Genomic DNA, 20,424 nt, shown 5'->3' with positions numbered 1-20,424 from the left:
CCTCTAACAATTGAATCACAGGCAGGGGGCGGGGGAGGGGGGGCGGTGGCGACCTTGGCAAGTTTTTTTAACTGGTCCTCTAAGGTTCAAAAATATGACTCCGTATTTACTTGGGCTTTCCCTAAGGATATGCTGTATTCAAGTTATTTCTTCCGGTAGTAAAGGATTCCGTCAATCCCCTTGAAGTGTATTTAAGCAGAGCACACCCTGAAATCTTTTCTTTAGAATTTCCTTACCTATTTTTACATGTGAGGCAAATCTATACTACGGCTTTAACATGAGTTTTATGGAACTCAACAAACATGTTCAAGCCACTAAATGGCTTAATAAAAAGCAAACCATTCAAGTTCATATATGGTAAACAGTTCTAACACTGTGCCAAAGGAAAAGAAAGAACAGGAGAATGTTAAAAGAGAACTTTGGGGAAACGGAATATATTTATGTTTCTGTGCATACTTATATTTTAAGTACAGGGATTTGGTTACTATATACTGACTATCTCCACCTCTTCATCTTCTGTGACTGCTACATCACAGCCCATTCTCCTCTGGCACCCCTCTTCCATAAAAAACCAACATGTCTACTCCCATTCCTTTATATTCTTTCTTTCTTAAAAATATATTTGTAAATCATTTTATGGTTTATACAATATTTCCACTTATATCTTATCTTTTTAAAAAATGATCTTTATGGCAGCCCTGTAAGTCATGTATTATTAAGCATGAGTTCAAAGAGCTTAATAGGAAACAATAGGTTGCAAATTCATGCCTTCAGACTCCCAAAGCCACTGACCTAATCACAAGTTTACACTGTATCCAGCTGTGTTTCCTCCCCGATCTCTGCTTCCCTATGAAAAAGCCTAGAGTTGTGTTACTCATGATTAATCAGATTAATTCTTCCCACCTCCACCATTCAATCCAACTCTACTATGGGCCAGCCAGTGAAGGAGAAGAGCCAGGAGAAAGGGAGGAGATGACTAAATGAAACATTACTTACTAAAAAAATACCTACCTTGTCCCTCCATCCAGGAGCCTTTTGAGTATACAGATTGGAGGCGATCAGTGCAAAGTATCAGTCCTTTGAGAATCAAATAGTGGGAGGTTTCACTGCAATGAAATCTGAGTGAGCTACTTGGACCAAGTTCAGAAACACCAAGGCCAAATTTTTGAGCCAGAAAGCATTGTGAAAACTGTCTGAGGGGCTCATGTGTTTTCCAAATTGCTAACAACAGGGAAGAAGGCTACAGCCAGAAATTAAAATGTGTAAACACACCCTGTTGTTGGAAAAGGAGGAACTAGTTCATGAGATGTAGTAAGGCATGAGAAACAATGGGAAAATGTCTGACTGGCTGTCAGGAGGCCAGGGTTCCAACCCAGTTGATCCTGACTAAACAGTGTCAGGTAAATCTCTTCCCTCCCCTGGGCTCAGACTGCCTCATCTATGGAACAAAACAGGGGTGGTGATGAGTGAGATGCTCTCTCCGAGCTTCCAAACTTAATATTCTACTTAGTAAGGGCTGTCAGCAACTCCCAACCCCCACTAATATCCCCAGCCATACAGCTTTAATTATAAATTAAAATAGCCCTGAGAAACCACAGAGTTAATTCCCATTAGTATAGCCTTTAACTCATATGGAGGAATGATTTCCTTCTCCTTAAGCCTTGCTGAGGGACAAAAGACATAATTAATCGGCTCTGACAGCAATATTCATGAAAGAGAAGCACCGAGAAACAGGAAGGCAGCAGGGAAAAGGTCCCCAAACTGTGTCCTGCACCTCAGAGCCTCTGACACAACACTTTTGGGAATTTCCACACCAAGGTCTCCCTAAAGGTTGAGAATTCAAACTCAGTCCGGTTAAAAGCTACGATTTCAGAGACAGGTGCTGCTTCTCTCATTTCTCCACTAATTTTGAGGCCAAAAAAGTAAATAAATAAAAAATCAAAAGAATTACATAGTGCAGAGATGGAGTGGGAGGGGCCACAGCTCCTGTCCCCTGGCCAGGCCTAGACTAAGAGGTTCTAAAGCAGCTCAGACGCCTGGCTCAGAGGGAGGAGGCCAGAGCGGCCCCACTTCACAGAGGGCATCTCACTGTCCTCCCCTCCCCCCTCGTAAGCTCCCTCCCCCACTTTCCACGGGTTTCCAAGCCCCGCCAAACTGGTTGTCACAGGGCTCTGCAAACAGCCTAATTCCATAGCTAGCCCCCTCCCAGCTATGTACACACAGGGAAAGAAATAAAAGAGTACTTTGTTCATTTTGTAAGGCTCACAGGGGACATCACTAAACCCCAAGTTCCCCATCTGTTTTCTTTTCTTTAAAGCAATCAGGAGCTGCAAATGCCCTGAGCTAAGTTGAGCAGTGAGATACAATCACTCTCCAAAGACATGGCCATGCTTCATTTGAAAGGACTGGTTTCAAGTATGTAATATGTATCCAGTGCTTCAAAGAGTTCATACCTTTTGGTTCAGTAATTCAGCTGCTGGAAATATATCAAAAAGAAGTCACTAAAATTACAGACAAAAATATATACATGAGAAAATATTCATTGCATCATTTTTCATGATGCAGAAAAGATAGAACACTAAATAGCCAGCTATTAGGGTAGCGTCAATATAGGATAGATATTAACACTTCTGTTCGCAAAAAACTTTGTAAGGGAGCTTGGAAAATGCTCATGATGCTATGTGAAAAAATTAGATACAGTATGATATAAAGGCATCAAAAGCAATATTGCATAGAATAATGGATCTTAACAAGAAACAAAGTACATTTAATATTTTATCATTAAGTGTAATGTTTGCCATATGTTATTTGTAAATATTCTTTATTATGTCAAGAAAACTCCCTCTATTCTGATTTTCTGGACAGCTTTTGCATAATTTGATATGAAACATTTTAAGATGTTTTCTATCTATTTAATATCATGTGTCGTGTCCAACTGTTTGCAACCCCATGGACTGTAGCCCAACAGGCTCCTCTGCCCATGGAATTCTCCAGGCAAAAATACTGGAGTGGGTAGCCATTCTCTTCTACAGGGAAAATTCCCAACACAGGGATCAACCCTGTGTCTCCTGCGTTGCAGGCATATTATTTACCATCTGAGCCATCAGGGAAGTCTCCATTAATCTGTTAATATGAATTTTCCAAATTTATATCAACTCTGCAATTCCAAGATAAAGCCAAATTGTTTACCATGTATTACCTTTTTAACACACTGTTGGATTTGGCCTGCTCAGGTTTTATGATTGTTACATGTATATTTCTAAGCTTGTACTATAACTTCCATTTCTCCTCTTGTTCTTGACAAATTTTTACATTGAGGTTAACATAGCTTGAAAAATGCATTTCTATTCCCTGGAATGGTTTATGCAAGTTTGAAATTATTTCTTTGAGTGCTTGGTAGAACTTGATCATCAGTTCAGTTCAGTTGCTCAGTCGTGTCCGACTCTTTGCAACCCCATGAATCGCAGCACGCCAGGCCTCCCTGTCCATCACCAACTCCCGGAGTTCACTCAGACTCACGTCCATCGAGTCAGTGATGCCATCCAGCCATCTCATCCTCTGTCGTCCCCTTCTCCTCCTGTCCCCAATCCCTCCCCGCATCAGAGTCTTTAACAGTGAGTCAACCTTCGCATGAGGTGGCCAAAGTACTGGAGTTTCAGCTTCAGTTTCAGCTGAGATCAGATCCCAGGGCTGATCTCCTTCAGAATGGAATGGTTGGATCTCCTTGCAGTCCAAGGGACTCTCAAGAGTCTTCTCCAACACCACAATTCAAAAGCATCAATTCTTCGGTGCTCAGCCTTCTTCACAGTCCAACTCTCACATCCATACATGACCACTGGAGAAACCATAGCCTTGACTAGACGGACCTTAGTTGGCAAAGTAATGTCTCTGCTTTTGAATATGCTATCTGGGTTGCTCATAACTTTTCTTCCAAGGGTTATCATCTTTTAATTTCATGGCTGCAGTTATCATCTGCAGTGATTCTGGAGCCAAAAAAAAATAAAGTCTGACACTGTTTTCCACTGTTTCCCCATCTATTTCCCATGAAGTGATGGGGCTGGATGCCATGATCTTCGTTTTCTGAATGTTGAGCTTTAAGCCAACTTTTTCACTCTCCACTTTCACTTTCATCAAGAGGCTTTTGAGTTCCTCTTCACTTTCTGCCATAAGAGTGGTGTCATCTGCATATCTGAGGTTATTGATATTTCTCGCAGCAATCTTGATTACAGCTTGTGTTTCTTCCAGCCCAGCGTTCCTCATGATGTACTCTGCAGAGAAGTTAAATAAGCAGGGTGACAATATACAGCCTTGACGTACTCCTTTTCCTATTTGGAACCAGTCTGTTGTTCCACGTCCAGTTCTAACTGTTGCTTCCTGACCTGCATACAGATTTCTCAAGAGGCAGGTTAGGTGGTCTGGTATTCCCATCTCTTTCAGAATTTTCCACAGTTTATTGGGATCCACACAGTCAAAGGCTTTAGCATAGTCAATAAAACAGAAATAGATGTTTTTCTGGAACTCTCTTGCTTTTTCCATGATCCAGTGGATGTTGGCAATTTGATCTCTGGTTCCTCTGCCTTTTCTAAAACCAGCTTGAACATCTGGAAGTTCATGGTTCACATATTGCTGAAGCCTGGCTTGGAGAATTTTGAGCATGACTTTACTAGCATGTGAGAAGAGTGCAATTGTGTGGCAGTTTGAGCATTCTTTGGCATTGCCTTTCTTTGGGATTGGAATGCAAACTGACCTTTTCCAGCGCTGTGGCCACTGCTGAGTTTTCCAAATTTCCTGGCATATTGAGTGCAGCACTTTGACAGCATCATCTTTCAGGATTTGAAATAGCTCCACTGGAATTCCATCACCTCCGCTAGCTTTGTTCATAGTGATGCTTTCTAAGGCCCACTCGACTTCGCATTCCAGGATGTCTGGCTCTAGATGAGTGATCACACCATCGTGATTATCTGGGTCTTGAAAATCTTTTTTGTACAGTTTTTCCGTGTATTCTTGCCACCTCTTCTTAATATCTTCTGCTTCTGTTAGGTCCAGACCATTTCTGTCCTTTATCGAGCCCATCTTTGCATGAAATGTTCCCTTAGTATCTCTAATTTTCTTGAAGCTATCTCTAGTCTTTCCCATTCTGTTGTTTTCCTCTATTTCTTTGCTTTGATCACTGAAGAAGGCTTTCTTATCTCTTCTTGCTATTCTTTGGAACTCTGCATTCAGATGCTTATATCTTTCCTTTTCTCCTTTGCTTTTCACTTCTCTTGTTTTCACAGCTATTTATAAGGCCTCCCCAGACAGCCATTTTGCTTTTTTGCATTTCTTTTCCATGGGGATGGTCTTGATCCCTGTCTCCTGTACAATGTCACGAACCTCATTCCATAGTTCATCAGGCACTCTATCTATCAGATCTAGGCCCTTAAATCTATTTCTCACTTCCACTGTATAATCATAAGGGATTTGATTTAGGTCATACCTGAATGGGCTAGCAGTTTTCCCTACTTTCTTCAATTTCAGTCTGAATTTGGCAATAAGGAGTTCATCATCTGAGGCACAGTCAGCTCCTGGTCTTGTTTTTGTTGACTGTATAGAGCTTCTCCATCTTTGGCTGCAAAGAATATAATCAATCTGATTTCGGTGTTGACCATCTGGTGATGTCCATTTGTAGAGTCTTCTCTTGTGTTGTTGGAAGAGGGTGTTTGCTATGACCAGTGCATTTTCTTGGGAAAACTCTATTAGTCTTTGCCCTGCTTCATTCTATATTCCAAGGCCAAATTTGCCTGTTACTCCAGGAGTTTCTTCCTACTTTTGCATTCCAGTCCCCTATAATGAAAAGGACATCTTTTTTAGGTGTTAGTTCTAAAAGGTCTTGTAGGTCTTCATCGAACCATTCAACTTCAGCTTCTTCAGCGTTACTGGTTGGGGCATAGACTTGGATTACTGTGATATTGAATGGTTTGCCTTGGAGATGAACAGAGATCATTCTGTTGTTTTTGAAATTGCATCCAAGTACTGCATTTCGGACTCTTTTGTTGACCATGATGGCTACTCCATTTCTTCTGAGGGATTCCTGCCCACAGTAGTAGATATAATGGTCAGCTGAGTTAAATTCACCCATTCCAGTCCATTTTAGTTCACTGATTCCTAGAATGTCAAAGTTCACTCTTGCCATCTCTTGTTTGAGCACTTCCAATTTGCCTTGATTCATGGACCTGACATTCCAGGTTCCTATGTAATATTGCTCTTTACAGCATCGGACCTTGCTTCTATCACCAGTCTCACCCACAGCTGGGTATTGTTTTTGCTTTGCCTCCATCCCTTCATTCTTTCTGGAGTTATTTCTCCATCAATCTCCGTTAATATATTGGGCACCTACTGATTTGGGGAGTTCCTCTTTCAGTATCCTATCATTTTGCCTTTTCATACTGTTCATGGGGTTCTCAAGGCAAGAATACTGAAGTGGTTTGCCATTCCCTTCTCCAGTGGACCACATTCTGCCAGACCTCTCCACCATGACCCGCCTGCCCTGGGTTACCCCGCAGGCATGGCTTAGTTTCATTGAGTTAGACAAGGCTGTGGTCCTAGCGTGATTGGATTGACTAGTTTTCTGTGAGTATGGTTTCAGTGTGTCTGCCCTCTGGTGCCCTCTTGCAACACCTACCATCTTACTTGGGTTTCTCTTACTTTGGGTGTGGGGTATCTCTTCATGGTTGGAGAAATATTTGATGAATGGCTTATTTAATTTAAAAATTAAGAACTATTCAGCCTGTTTTTTCTAGTTTTGGTAAGTTATATTTGTCTAAAAATACATTCATTTCCTCTAAGCTTTCAAATGTTTTAGCATCATGTAAGTAAGTAAAGTCACTCAGTCATGTCCAACTCTTTGAGACCCCATGGACTGTGTCCTCTCAGGCTCCTCCACCCATGGGATTTTCCAGGCAAGAGTGCTGGAGTGGATTGCCATTTCCTTCTCCAGAGGATCTTCCCCACCCAGGAACCGAACCCGGGTCTCCTGCATTGAGGGCAGACGCTTTACCGTCTGAGCCACCAGGGAAGCCATGTAGTTCATAATATTTTTTAATATCTACAACATCTGCTTTTCCACTCCTAATATTGCTTAGGAATACTGTGCCTCTCTTTCCTTTTGAAATTGATCTCACCAGGTCAGTTAATCAACATTACTAGCTTTTACCAAGAACCAAATTGTATCATTCTTGATCCTCTCCACTGAATAATGGAATTATTATTTCCTTCCATCTGTTTTCTCTATTTTGCATCTTTTTTAACTCTTCAGTGTCTAGCTTATTTTCAGACTTTCTTTTTTTTCTAATTTTATGCTTTAGCTGCTTACCCCTACCCCAGGTCTTGACCCATTATATTTTTGTCATCATCCAGTTAAAAATAGGTTCTGATTTCCATTGCAATTTCTTTGATCCAAGGGTCATTTTGAAATATATTCCTATAATTATTCATATTCATTGTTTATTATCAGTTTCTAGCTTAACTACATTGTGGTCACAAATCTGGTCTAGATGAAACCAATCGTTGTTCACTGTTAAGGCTTGCTTGATGACCAAGTTTGAGGTCACTTTTTAATAAGTGTTCTTCGTGTGCTTGAAAATGTGCATTCTGTGGTTTTGAGATGCAATGCCTTCACATGTCTATCAGCTCAAACTGACTAACTGTATAGCTCAAATATTATATGTGGTAGCTGATCTTTTCCCCTCTTTATCAAGTACTGATGAAGTATATTACAATATCACTGGGAATATATGTGTTTCCCACTGCAGTTCTCTCAGTTTTTCTATAACGTGCATAATATACATTGAGGCCACATTCTGAGATGCAGAAAAGGTTTTTCTGATGAGTTCAAACTTTTGAACCAATATCACATTCTTTTATCTCTAAAAATGCTTTTTTGACAGTCTGTTTCATCAGATGTCAGAATTGCCAGCTTTTACTTTATAATTACCTGTTTACCTTTCTATATCCTTATGTTTTAGACACGTCTTTTATAAACAGCAAATAGCTAAATTGTCATCTAGTCTAACAATCTTTGATTTCTTTATAGCTGCTAATACATTTCATTTTACTTCATTTTATTTATTTTGTGTTTGCTACTTGTCTTGCCTATTCTATGTCTCTTCTCTCAACTTTCTTGCCTTTATATTTAGTAGTTTTCTCATTTCAATTTCCCCTTTAGTTAGAAAGTTATTCTTTTACTAAATTTTAGTGGTTGCCTTAGAAATTTTAACACGTACACTTGATCAATCAAAGTACAAATTTAATCTATCTTTAACCTCCTCCCGAACTATACAGAAACTTTGGAAAACAATGACTCCTTTTGTTTCTTCAGCTTAAGTCACTTCCTTTATCTAGTTTCCACTAAAGACATCATTATCACCTTACATACAGTCAATGTGTGTTTTACTTAAAATTTTCCTTTTGTTTTTCACTTCTTGTTTCTGAGACCTTCCATCTGGTAATAATTTTCTTCTGCCTGAAATGTATACTTTTTGTGAGGATCTACTAGAACTCTCGGAGAAGGCAATGGCACCCCACTTCAGTACTCTTGCCTGGAAAATCCCATGGACAGAGGAGCCTGGTGGGCTGCAGTCCATGGGGTCGCTAAGAGTCAGACACAACTGAGCGACTTCACTTTCTCTTTTCACCTTCATGCATTGGAGAAGGAAATGGCAACCCACTCCAGTGTTCTTGACTGGAGAATATCAGGGACGGGGGAGCCTGGTGCGCTGCCATCTATGGGGTCGCACAGAGTCTGACACGACTGAAGTGACTTAGCAGCAGCAGCAGCAGCTAGAACTCTAGGGATTTTTTTTAACTCTGAAAGTCTTTGTCTTTGCTCTTTAAAGATATCTTTAATGAAAACTGAATCCTAGGCTGATAATTAACATCTATTGGGGCATAAAATTTAAGTCTACTGGTCTTCTGGCTTCTATTGCTGTACTGTCAGGATAATTTGTCATGTCTTTAAAAATAAGCTGCCTCTTCTCTCTGACCTTGCTTAAGATCTTCTCTTTGTCTTTTGTGTTCTGCAATTTAATTATATTTTATCTCTGTGTGGATTTCTTTTTCCTTATCCTGAATGGAATTCAGATGACTTCGTGAATGTTAAAGTAATGCTTTTTATGGGTCCTTGAGAATACTCAGTCATTACCTGTTTAACTGTAGCCTCTCCTCATTGTCTTTCTGCTTCTGAAATTATAATTAAACTTACCTTGAGTCTGAATTCGGTATCTTCCAGATTGACTAACCTTTCTTTGGGTTTTACATTGCTTTGCCTCTCTGTTGCCACTAGAAAATTATCTTCAGATCTATCATTCAGCTGACAATTTCCCTGTTCAGACTGGATGAATCTGTTGTTAAATCCATTCACTGAGTTCTTTCTCTTTAATAATTTTATTTATTTTTGGCTGTGCTGGGTCTTCACTGCTGCATAGGCTTGTTGCAGTGTTGCAGCGAGCAAGGGCTATTCTCTAGTTGCAGCGTGCAGGCTTCTCACTGAGGCGACTTCTCTAGCTGCGGAGCATGGGCTCTAGGGTGTATGGGTTTCAGCAGTTGCGACACGTGGGCTCAGTAGTTGCTGTACAGCACAGGCTCAATAGTTGTGGCACACAGGACTAGTTGCCCCACAGCATGTGGAATCTTCCAAGATCAGGGATCAAATCTGTGTCTCCTGCATTGGCAGGCAGATTCTTTACCACTGAGCCACCGGGGAGGTCTCCTCTTTTCTTTCCCCAAGTTCTATTTGGTCCTTTCTCAAATCAATTTGGTTAGAGTTTCTGTTTCTCAGCTCATATCTTGTGTTTAGCAATTTTTTTTTTCCCCCCAAACTATGAGATGCCTATTTTCCTTCTAATTTCATTGATGGGGATTCTTTGAAGTTTAGGGTAAAAATAGATTCCTCCAAAAGAAAGGAGAAACTGGTCCCTCGGTACCAGGGACACTTGCAATGTAGGAATTCCTTAAAAGTTTTCATCTTGAGGTTTTTCTGACCACTTAGTTATTGTGATTCTGGATGCAAATCTCTTTCAGAGCTGACTCAGAATCACAATTTCTCAGGACCAAATAATCAGTATCTGCTCAGAATCAAAATTATTGATAAGTGATTTTCCTTACAGACATAGGGTTAGAAAGAAGGTTTGTTGTTTACTAAGTCATGTCCAGCTCTTTGCAACCCCATGAACTATAGCCCACTAGGCTCCTCTGTCCATGGGATTGCCCAGGCAAGAATACTGGAATGTGTTGCCGTTTCCTTCTCCAGGGGATCTTCCTGACCCAGGGATCAAACCCACGTTTCCTGCATTAGGAGACAGGTTCTTTAACACTGAGCCATCTGGGAAGACCAAAAAAGAAAGAAAGTAGATAATTTTTAATTTTTTAAAAATTCTCATTCATATTTCCAAAGAGTGAGAAGCCCTTTGAAGTCCTAGGTTTAAGACCAAAGAGTCCCTCCCAGATGTCTTACTATATCTCTCCCCTGTGCCCTCAGGCCATGAAAGGAGAAGTTCAAGTTAACCTGGTTTGGCAATTGTCCTCGAGGCAAAAAGCCAGCTTCAGTGCTCAGTAGACCCCTCTTCACTTAGCATTTGGCCTGAGTAGTCATTACTTTCTTATAGAATATTGCACTTAAAAAAATAATCTTTCTATTGTACCCAACATTTTCAAATTATTTCATCAGGAGTACTGATGAATTATATTGTTAGAAACAGAATTCAACCCTGGAGATTCACATTCAAAGCCACAGAACCTTGCAGTCTGATGGTCAAATCAGAACCTGATCTAACCCCAAAGCATATTAGCTCAGGACCTATTACCTATTTTGTAATATCTGCTGATACTTTGAGCACTTTCTATGAGCCAAGTATTTTGATAAATATTTCACAAGTATTATTTTTCATCTGTACAATGATCCTAAGGGCTAGGTAAAATTATTACCCCATTTTACAGATAGAGAACCTGAAGCACAGAGAAGTTAAGTAATTACCCTTAGGTAATTGCCCAGGGTTAAGTGACAGCACTAGTATGTGGCCTAAATTAAAACTTCAATGATTACACTCTTAAGAACTATGTAATTTTACTTAATAAATAATGAAGAGGAAGAGAGACAAAGACAGTAAGAGAGAGGGAGAGAACACACTACTAGGTATGGCATAGTCAGTAAAAGGATCCAGACTTCTCAGTGCAATTGTTTCTAATTCCTTATGCTCATGTCACAGTTGAGATATTTTAATCTTTTTAAAAGTATATTCTTTAATTTTAAAAGTAGACAGAAAGTACAGACTGAAAATTAAAACTACATTTTTTAAAAAAAATCCCCAAAGGAATGACTGTTAGGTAATTAGATTTCAATTCTCAGTGGCCGCCAGTCACAAAATCCAGCCCAATAACACTTTTGATCATATTTCAAGACTGTTCCTGATGACACACTAACAGCAAACATTTTTTTGGTCACAATTCTAATTTCATCTACTTCTGTCCAGGTCTAACATCAAAAAAAACCCTTTGATTTATACTGGTTATCTCTAAACCAGTGATTTCCATAGTTTTTAAAAACTAGACAAGGACTTCAGAATAGCTCTACTCCTAATTCCTTCATATATAAGGATGTCCAAAATTCAGTCTCAGAAATGGTAACCCCCGGAGAAGAGCAGATCTCCCAGCTTTCCCAAGTTCATCTCACCCTTTCTCCTATCCACTTGCCCACCCACCAGTGACAGCTTATCACAGAGGATGTATTGGATTCTCATCTTTGCCTGCTTTCCCTACCCCTTCCACTCAGCAATAACATGCAGCTCCAACAAGAGATCTTTACTGGGGCTGGTGCACTGGGATGACCCAGAGGGATGGTGTGGGGAGGGAGGTGGGAGGGGGGTTCAGTATGGGGAACACGTGTACACCCATGGCAGATTCATGTTGATGTATGGCAAAACCAATATTGTAAAGTAATTAGCCTCCAATTAAAATAAATAAATTTAAATTTTAAAAAATTTAAAAAAGAGATCTGCCTTTAATTGGGCAATTAAACCTCCAGTTAATACCTTCTCTCCTTCCCGATCACACAGCAGGGTAGGTAGGGGAAGTGGCCCCTGATCTGTGCTCAAAAACAGGAGTTCAGGACCCCTTAAGGTGCAAAAAGCTACAGTCAAACCAATTTATGAATCAAATAACCCACAAGTATGCTCTAAGCCTTACTACAGGTGCTATAAATATTGAGGGGATGGAGAGATGGCTAAACACTGTCCCAGTCTTCAAGAAACTAATGATGAAGATGGGAGAATAATGCCTAGATAAACCCAAAAAGTTAATACAAAACTTGCACAGAAAAAAGCAGAATACATGATACTTGGCAAATGAAGCATCCTGTAATGGTTCAAAGAAAAGAAACCAAAGGTGTCAGGAAAGAGTTCCTGTAGGGTGGGAGGATAGAGCTAGATGTCAAAAGATCACTAGGTTTAAAAGAGGAAAGATGAGAAGGGAGGGGAGTGGGAAGAGTAGTTTAGTGGGAAGGCACTGTAGATGCCCCAAATACCGCTCTCAGTTATCAAAGCAAAAGTGACTAAAGTACATTGTTGATATGCTGTTTAAATGTGATATAACAAAGTACATATAAGGATACTGGCAAAAATAACATATAACAAAGTACATATAAGGATACTGGCAAAAATAACATATCATCAAGAATGCTTAAACGTAACTTACTCAGAATCTAAATCCTGAGATTGATCTCACCTCTCTTTAAAAGGATAGTAGTGATCATAAAGGAGAAGGCAATGGCACTCTGCTCCAGTACTCTTGCCTCGAAAATCCCATGGACAGAGGAGCCTGGTGGGCTGTAGTCCATGGGGTCGCTAAGAGTCGGACACAACTGAGCGACTTCACTTTCATGCATTGGGGAAGGAAATGGCAACCCACTCCAGTGTTCTTGCCTGGAGAATCCCAGGGAGAGGGGAACCTGGTGGGCTGCTGTCTATGGGGTCGCACAGAGTCAGACACGACTGAAGCGACTTAGCAGCAGCAGCAGCAGTGATCATAAAGGGCCCTCCTCGTGGCTCAGCAGTAAAGAATCCACCTAAAATTCAGGAAACGCCATCTGATTCCTGGGTGAGGAAGATCCCCTGGAGAAGGAAATGGCAACCCACTCCAGTGTTCTTGCCTAGAAAATCCCATGGACAGAGGCACCCTCTGGGCTACAGTCCATAGGGTTGCAAAAGAGTCAGACAAGACTTAGTGACTAAGCAATAGGATATCAGTGATCATAAAGACTAATTTTGCAAAGATTTTAGCCTAAGATAATGGGGGTAAAGATTTAGAGTTTAATTTCTATAAAGCCAGCAGAGATGTTAACCATCTAGATGTTCAATAGAGAACTTATATCAATGCAAATACTCAGTTCAGTTCAGTCGCTCAGTCATGTCTGACTCTTTGTGACCCCGTGAATCGCAGTACACCAGGCCTCCCTGTCCATCACCAACTCCCGGAGTTCACCCAGACTCACGTCCTTGGAGTCAGCGATGCCATCCAGCCATCTCATCCTCTGTTGTCCCCTTCTCCTCCTGCCCTCAATCCCTCCCAGCATCAGAGTCTTTTCCAATGAGTCAACTCTTCGCATGAGGTGGCCAAAGTACTGGAGTTTCAGCTTTAGCATCATTCCTTCCAAAGAAATCCCAGGGTTGATCTCCTTCAGAATGGACTGGTTGGATCTCCTTGCAGTCCAAGGGACTCTCAAGAGTCTTCTCCAATACCACACTTCAAAAGCATCACTTCTTCGGAGCTCAGCCTTCACAGTCCAACTCTCACATCCATACATGACCACAGGAAAAACCATAGCCTTGACTAGACGGACTTTAGTTGGCAAAGCAATGCCTCTGCTTTTGAATATGCTATCTAGGTTGGTCATAACTTTTCTTCCAAGGAGTAAGCGTCTTTTAATTTCATGGCTGCAATCACCATCTGCAGTGATTTTGGAGACCAAAAAAATAAAGTCTGACACTGTTTCCACTGTTTCCCCATCTATTTCCCTTGAGGTGATGGGACCAGATGCCATGATCTTTGTTTTCTGAATGCTGAGCTTTTAGCCAACATTTCCACTCTCCACTTTCACTTTCATCAAAAGGCTTTTTAGTTCCTCTTCACTTTCTGGCATAAGGATAGTGTCATCTGCATATCTGAGGTTATTGATATTTCTCCCGGCAATCTTGATTCCAGCTTGTGTTTCTTCCAGTCCAGTGTTTCTCATGATGTACTCTGCATATAAGTTAAATAAGCAGGGTGACAATATACAGCCTTGATGTACTCCTTTTCCTATTTGAAACCAGTCTGTTGTTCCATGTCCAGCTCTAACTGTTGCTTCCTGACCTTAGGACATCAGAAATTGTAAAAGGAAAGGTTATCACTGCAGATGGTGACTGTAGCCATGAAATTAAAAGACGCTTACTCCTTGGAAGAAAAGTTATGACCAACCTAGATAGCATATTCAAAAGCAGAGACATTACCCTGCCGACTAAGGTCCGACTAGTCAAGGCTATGGTTTTTCCAGTAGTCATGTATGGATGCGAGAGTTGGACTGTGAAGAAGGCTGAGCGCTGAAGAACTGATGCTTTTGAAGCGTGGTATTGGAGAAGACTCTTGAGAGTTCCTTGGACTGCAAGGAGATCCAACCAGTCCATTCTGAAGGAGATCAGCCCTGGGATTTCTTTGGAAGGAATGATGCTAAAGCTGAAACTCCAGTACTTTGGCCACCTCATGCGAAGAGTTGACTCATTGGAAAAGACTCTGATGCTGGGAGGGATTGGGGGCAGGAGGAGAAGGGGACGACAGAGGATGAGATGGCTGGATGGCATCACTGACTCGATGGACATGAATCTGAGTGAACTCCGGGAGATGGCGATGGACAGGGAGGCCTGGTGTGCTGCGATTCATGGGATCGCAGAGTCGGACATGACTGAGTGACTGAACTGAACTGAACTGAGAGGTCCTCAAAGCAGTAAAGAACAAGATGGGATAGTAAACCTAATTTGATTATAAAAATTTTCAAGCTCAAAAGAACATCAAAAAATCTAGCCAAATGTTTTAAATTTTGGAAACTCAGCTTTGTTTTTCATGTGCTGAATTCTTAATTATTAAGAAGCTCTGAGGAAAATAAGCTGAAGCTGATGTAGTTAGCCCAAGTTAAATGCATCTAACATACTTCCTGGTCAAGTTTATAAGTATTTGATTCTTTAAATCTAACTAATAAATAGCTTGTCCAAATTTGCCATCTGAAAAAAGGTGTCATAGAAAGCATTAACAAGACAAACTAGGGAAATAAAACCAAACAGTATTACAAATTCCTCAAATGAAATTTATAGTGTGGTGTTTTTTCCTTAAATTAGTACAAACAAGATTTTCGACACAGCAGCTAACCCCTTGTTGCCCCTGGCCTGTGGGTCTTCTCCTATTATATTCTCCTGCACAGTTTCCTCACCTTGAATATCTAATATGTTCACACTAAAATCATGGGAACCAGAGTGAGGCACAATATTCTTGCAGCCAGGGCTTGGTTCCCTACCACCCTCAGAATTCTCCATTATTCCTAAGCATCTCATCCATGTTCAGGGAAGAGCAGGGATCTCTCGAGTGTCCAAACAAACAGCAGCTGAACCCACTGAAGTCTGAACGCTCACTACTACTTCTTTCCTTAAGTAATGCTAGGACACAAGAACCTATGCAGCCACTAATGACAATAAGGAATTCAAGTTAGCTTCCAAACCAGGGAGTGGTAACCATCAGTGCCACAGCCGAGCCCATTGCTGACACCATCCTGCCAGGACTGGAGATGCTCTTAGATGTCGAAGATACCAACTCTCCCAGACCTGGGGAGAGGAGTGAAATATTGAGGCTTGGAAGGAAGTGTGAAAAGCAACTAAATGCTTATCATTTAAGAAAAGTAAGTGTGCTGAATCTGATCCTCTATCAGGCAATGATCAGAAACCTATTCATTTGCTTCTTCAAAACTGATTTTTTTCCATCTATAAAAGAGAGAATGAAGTGACACTTTCTACTCTGAGACGCTACTCAAAATGGAAATTTGCAAAGTCACCCATAAGTGAATATGAGAAAAGCGAGTTTTATCTATACCAAGACGGTAATTTTTTTACCTATCAGATTAGCAAAAATCAAAAAGTGTGATGACAAACTGTGTTGGTGAACATGTGGAAAAATCATCATGTGAAACATTTCTGATAAGAATAAAAACTGTACAAATTTCATCAAAGTTGATTTGACATTTTCATCAAAGTTACAAATGTGTATAATACCTTTGGTTTAGCAATCCCACTTCCAAAAATATATTCTATAGCCATACTTGAGCATGCAGAGTGTGTACAGGGTTATTTACTACATCATTGTTTTCAAAAGTTCAGAAACAATCAAGTTGTGCATTAATCTGGTTAAATTTAATATATCCATACACTGGAAAATATGTAGCCATTAAAAAAGTATCCAGAATAGCCAACACAATAGTCAACAAAGTTGGAAGACTAAAACAATCCAACTCAAGACTTACTCTAAATCTACAGTACTCAAGACTGTGGTATTGAAGGAAGAGTAAATGAATAAATCAGTGGAACAGAACAGATAGCCCAGAAACAGACCCACATAAATGGAACTCAACGATCTTTTACAAACAAACAAAGGCAATACCATGAAACAATTTTCAACAAATGGTGCTGGAACAACAGTTTTCCACAAATGGTGCTGGAACAACTGAACACCCCTATGCAAAAAAAAAAAAGAATTTAACCGTACCCTTCACAGAATTTAACTCAAAATGAATCACAAACCTAAATTTAAAACACAAATACTAGATAGATAACATAGGGGAAAAAAATCTAAATGACCTTGGGCATGGTGGTGATTTTTTAGATACAACACCAAAGGGATGATACACTAAAGAACTGATAAGCAGAACTTCATTAAAATTTAAAACAATCCCAAATGAATTAGAAGACAAGCCACAGACTGGGAGAGAATATTTGTAAGACATTTAATAAAAGATTTATTCAAAATATACACAGAATGCTTAAAACACACACACACAAATGGAATTAAAAAACGGACCAGAAACCTGGACACCTCACCAAAGAGACAGAGATGGCAAAGAAGCATATGAAAATATATTCTTTTCACCATATGTCATCAGGAAATACAAATTAAAACAATGAGATACCACCACACCCCTACGAGAATGGCCAAAATCCAGCTAACACATCAAATGTTGGCGAGCATGTGGAGCAACAGAGAAGGTTGTCTTCACTGCTGGTGGGAATGAAAAATGGTACAGCCACCCTGGAAGACAGTTTGGCAGTTTCTTACAAAACATATTCTTACATACAATCCAGCAATTGTGCTTTTTGATATTGTCAACTCTCAAAGGAGTTGACAACTTATGTCCACACAAAAACCTGCACAGGAGTGTGTAGAGCAACTTTATTCATAATTGCCAAAACTTGTCATCAAGATATTCTGCAACAGATGGATGGATAAACTGATACATGCAGACAATGGAATATTATTTGGCACTAAAAAGAAATGAGCTATTAAGTCTCGGAGGAATCCTTTCACATTACTAAGTGAAAAAAGGCCAATCTGAAAAGGTTACATACTGTGATACCAACTATAGGACATTCTGATAAAGGCAAAACTAGAGAGACAATGAAAAGTTCAGTGACTGGTAGGGGCTAAAGGGTGAGAGAGCTGAACAGGCAGAGCACGAAACTTTTCAGGCAGTGAAAACACAGTGTATGATATCACAGTGATGGATATAGGTCATTACACATTTCTCCAAACCCACAGAATGCACACCACCAAGAGCGAACTATAATGTAAACCACATACTCTAGATGACTATGATGTCTCAATGTAGGTTCATCAATCATACTGCTACTGCTAAGTCACTTCAGTCGTGTCCGACTCTGCGTGACCCCATAGACGGCAGCCCACCAGGCTCCCCCGTCCCTGGGATTCTCCAGGCAAGAACACTGGAGTGGGCTGCCATTTCCTTCTCCAATGCATAAAAGTGAAAAGTGAAAGTGAAGTCACTCAGTCGTGTCCGACTCTTAGCGACCCCATGGACTGCAGCCTACCAGGCTCCTCCGTCCATGGGATTTCCCAGGCAAGAGTACTGGAGTGCGGTGTCATCAATCATAACAGATGTACAGCTCTGGTAGGGGATGTTGGTAATGGGGAGTCTATGTTCTGGGTGGGGGCAGGGAATACATGGGAAAGTCTATACCTTCCCTTCAATTTTGCTGTGACCCTAAAACTGCTATTTTAAAGTATGCTATTAATAAAAAGGGGACTTCCCTGGTAGTCCAGTTGTTAAGATTCCACACTCTCAACACCAGGTGTGTGGGTTCCACCCCTGGTTGGGGAAACTAAGATCTCACATGTTATATGGTGTGGCCAAAAACATAATTAAGTAAAAAGAAAAAAAAATAAGAAGCCCTATATGCTGATATGGAATGACATACAATATATATTATTACAGTATTTAAAAAAAAGCAGATTCTTATGGATGGTGCATTACCATTTGATTTTTGAAAGAAGGCAAAAAGCATCCATATGCATTTGCTTATATATTTTAAAAAAATACAGAAGAAACCAATAACTATTGGTCTATTAAAGAAATAACTGGATGGCTGAAGGACAGAGGTTAGAGAATTTTCACTAAATGCCCTTTTAGGTTTAAAAAATTTAAACATGAGAAAGTACGATCTATTCAGTTATTCTTTTCTAACAAAAGTAAGAGTAATAAGAATTCTGTGAGGAAAGAACGCCTTATTAACTTCAGTTTTCAATGAGGAATTTTCAAAAAGTTGAGAACTGACTCTGACTTTTTTGCTTTTGATTGAAACTTGGACACTAAATAATACATTTCACACTTCTCTCTGGACGAGTGAAAAAGAAGTTGGTACACAGTTTTGTGTTCTTTCTCTTCCAAGATTGTACTTTCAAGATTTACCCAGTAAACAGAAAACTACTTCCAATTCACAACCTATTTCAAAAAGAAAAGCTGTGGTTCAGAATAAAACATTTGTATAAGCTTTTATTTCCCCCCCTTTTCAATTTGAGAAGAAAAGATTCCTCTAACATTCGCAGTTAGACACTGATTAGAAAAATAAAATAATCACATTACAGGGATTTCTCCATGGGGGAAAAAAACAGGGCAGGGGGCTGAGTGGGTTGGGGAGAGGGCTTTCTGGGCTTCATTCCATAAACACACTGCCAGCAGAAGACAGGCTTAGTGACTCAGGAAAGGAACAGATTCTCATTGGCCCACTGAGTCTGGGAGCAGCCAATAGCTGATGCTTTATGAGAGGGAAGAAAACTATCAAAATTTAAAAAAAAAAAAAAAAAAAAAAAAAAAACCTCCCCAAGCTCTGTTATTTAAATCCAGTGTTAAAAACACTGCTTTTAAAAATTACTAAATACAAAAGAAATTACTAAATGTGAACTCTGGTGAGCCTTAAAAAGATAGCTAAAAAAAGAATTTCTTTTCTTTAATATCACTTCCCAGTTTCCTACTTCTATCACTTAGGTCCCAGGAGATAGTTACTGGTTTCCTTAATACTGAAACCCAAGTTTGTTTTTTTTTTTTTTTTACTTTAATTTTACTCATTAAGTTTCAAAATCCAAGGGCATAAGAAGGTATACGGTGAAGAGTTTACCTCTGGTATGTCTCCCAGCAACCAACATGATTAGTTTCTAGTGTACCCTGCCAGAGGTATTCTATATGCATAGAAGAAAACTTTCTTTTCCCATCCCTCCCTTTCTTTCTGTTTTACACAAATGGTTATCTGGAACCAACAGTCTGAATTGAAATACAAATCAAAGGATCTTTTTATAACCCTAACTCCTTTTATTAATAAAGAAATCATTTTTTTAAAAATTCTTTTCAATCCCATATCACTCAAAGTTAAGAAAGAGTTGTTTGGCAAAAAGAAATAGGAAGTCTAGAGAACTAAATTACATGCAATCAAACAGCAAATCCACTCACTTAACTTCTGGTCCAGGATTTTGACCCCTGGAAAAAACAAATAGGTCTTCAAAGTTCCCACCAGAGGTTCCACTAGTGCTCCACAGAGACCTGTTTCAAGATCCAGTGGCTCCTTTAGTTAAACTGAAGAGGGAAAGAGGAGGGAAGTAGGAAGCTAAATTCAAATGTTTGGTTCTTGCGCTAGCAACAAGGAAGCGAAGGCAGATGAAAGAGAAACCATGACTGCCTTAGATCAGTTAATCAGTAACTCACAAGCGAGAGCACCAAACTAGATCTTTCTGCCTTCCAGTGGCAACAGAATAGCTAATGCATGGGCACATGAATGGTTGGAGAGGTTCTTAAGCCCCTCGCTAGATTCTGAAGAT

General features: G+C 40.0%; 1 protein-coding gene across 1 annotated transcript in view; it reads right to left on the bottom strand.

Moving 5' to 3' along the window:
• PLCH1 (phospholipase C eta 1) overlaps window positions 1-20,184 on the bottom strand; it is a 248,790-nt gene extending 228,606 nt beyond the window's left edge. The window contains exon 1 of the mRNA XM_069562069.1: window positions 20,060-20,184. The gene's annotated coding sequence lies outside the window, so the exon portion shown is untranslated. The remainder of the gene's footprint in view (window positions 1-20,059) is intronic.
• Window positions 20,185-20,424: the final 240 nt, after the last annotated feature.

Source organism: Ovis canadensis, chromosome 1 (genome assembly GCF_042477335.2).
Source record: "Ovis canadensis isolate MfBH-ARS-UI-01 breed Bighorn chromosome 1, ARS-UI_OviCan_v2, whole genome shotgun sequence".
Classification (NCBI taxonomy): domain Eukaryota; kingdom Metazoa; phylum Chordata; class Mammalia; order Artiodactyla; family Bovidae; genus Ovis; species Ovis canadensis.
This window is presented reverse-complemented; position numbering and strand designations above follow the sequence as displayed.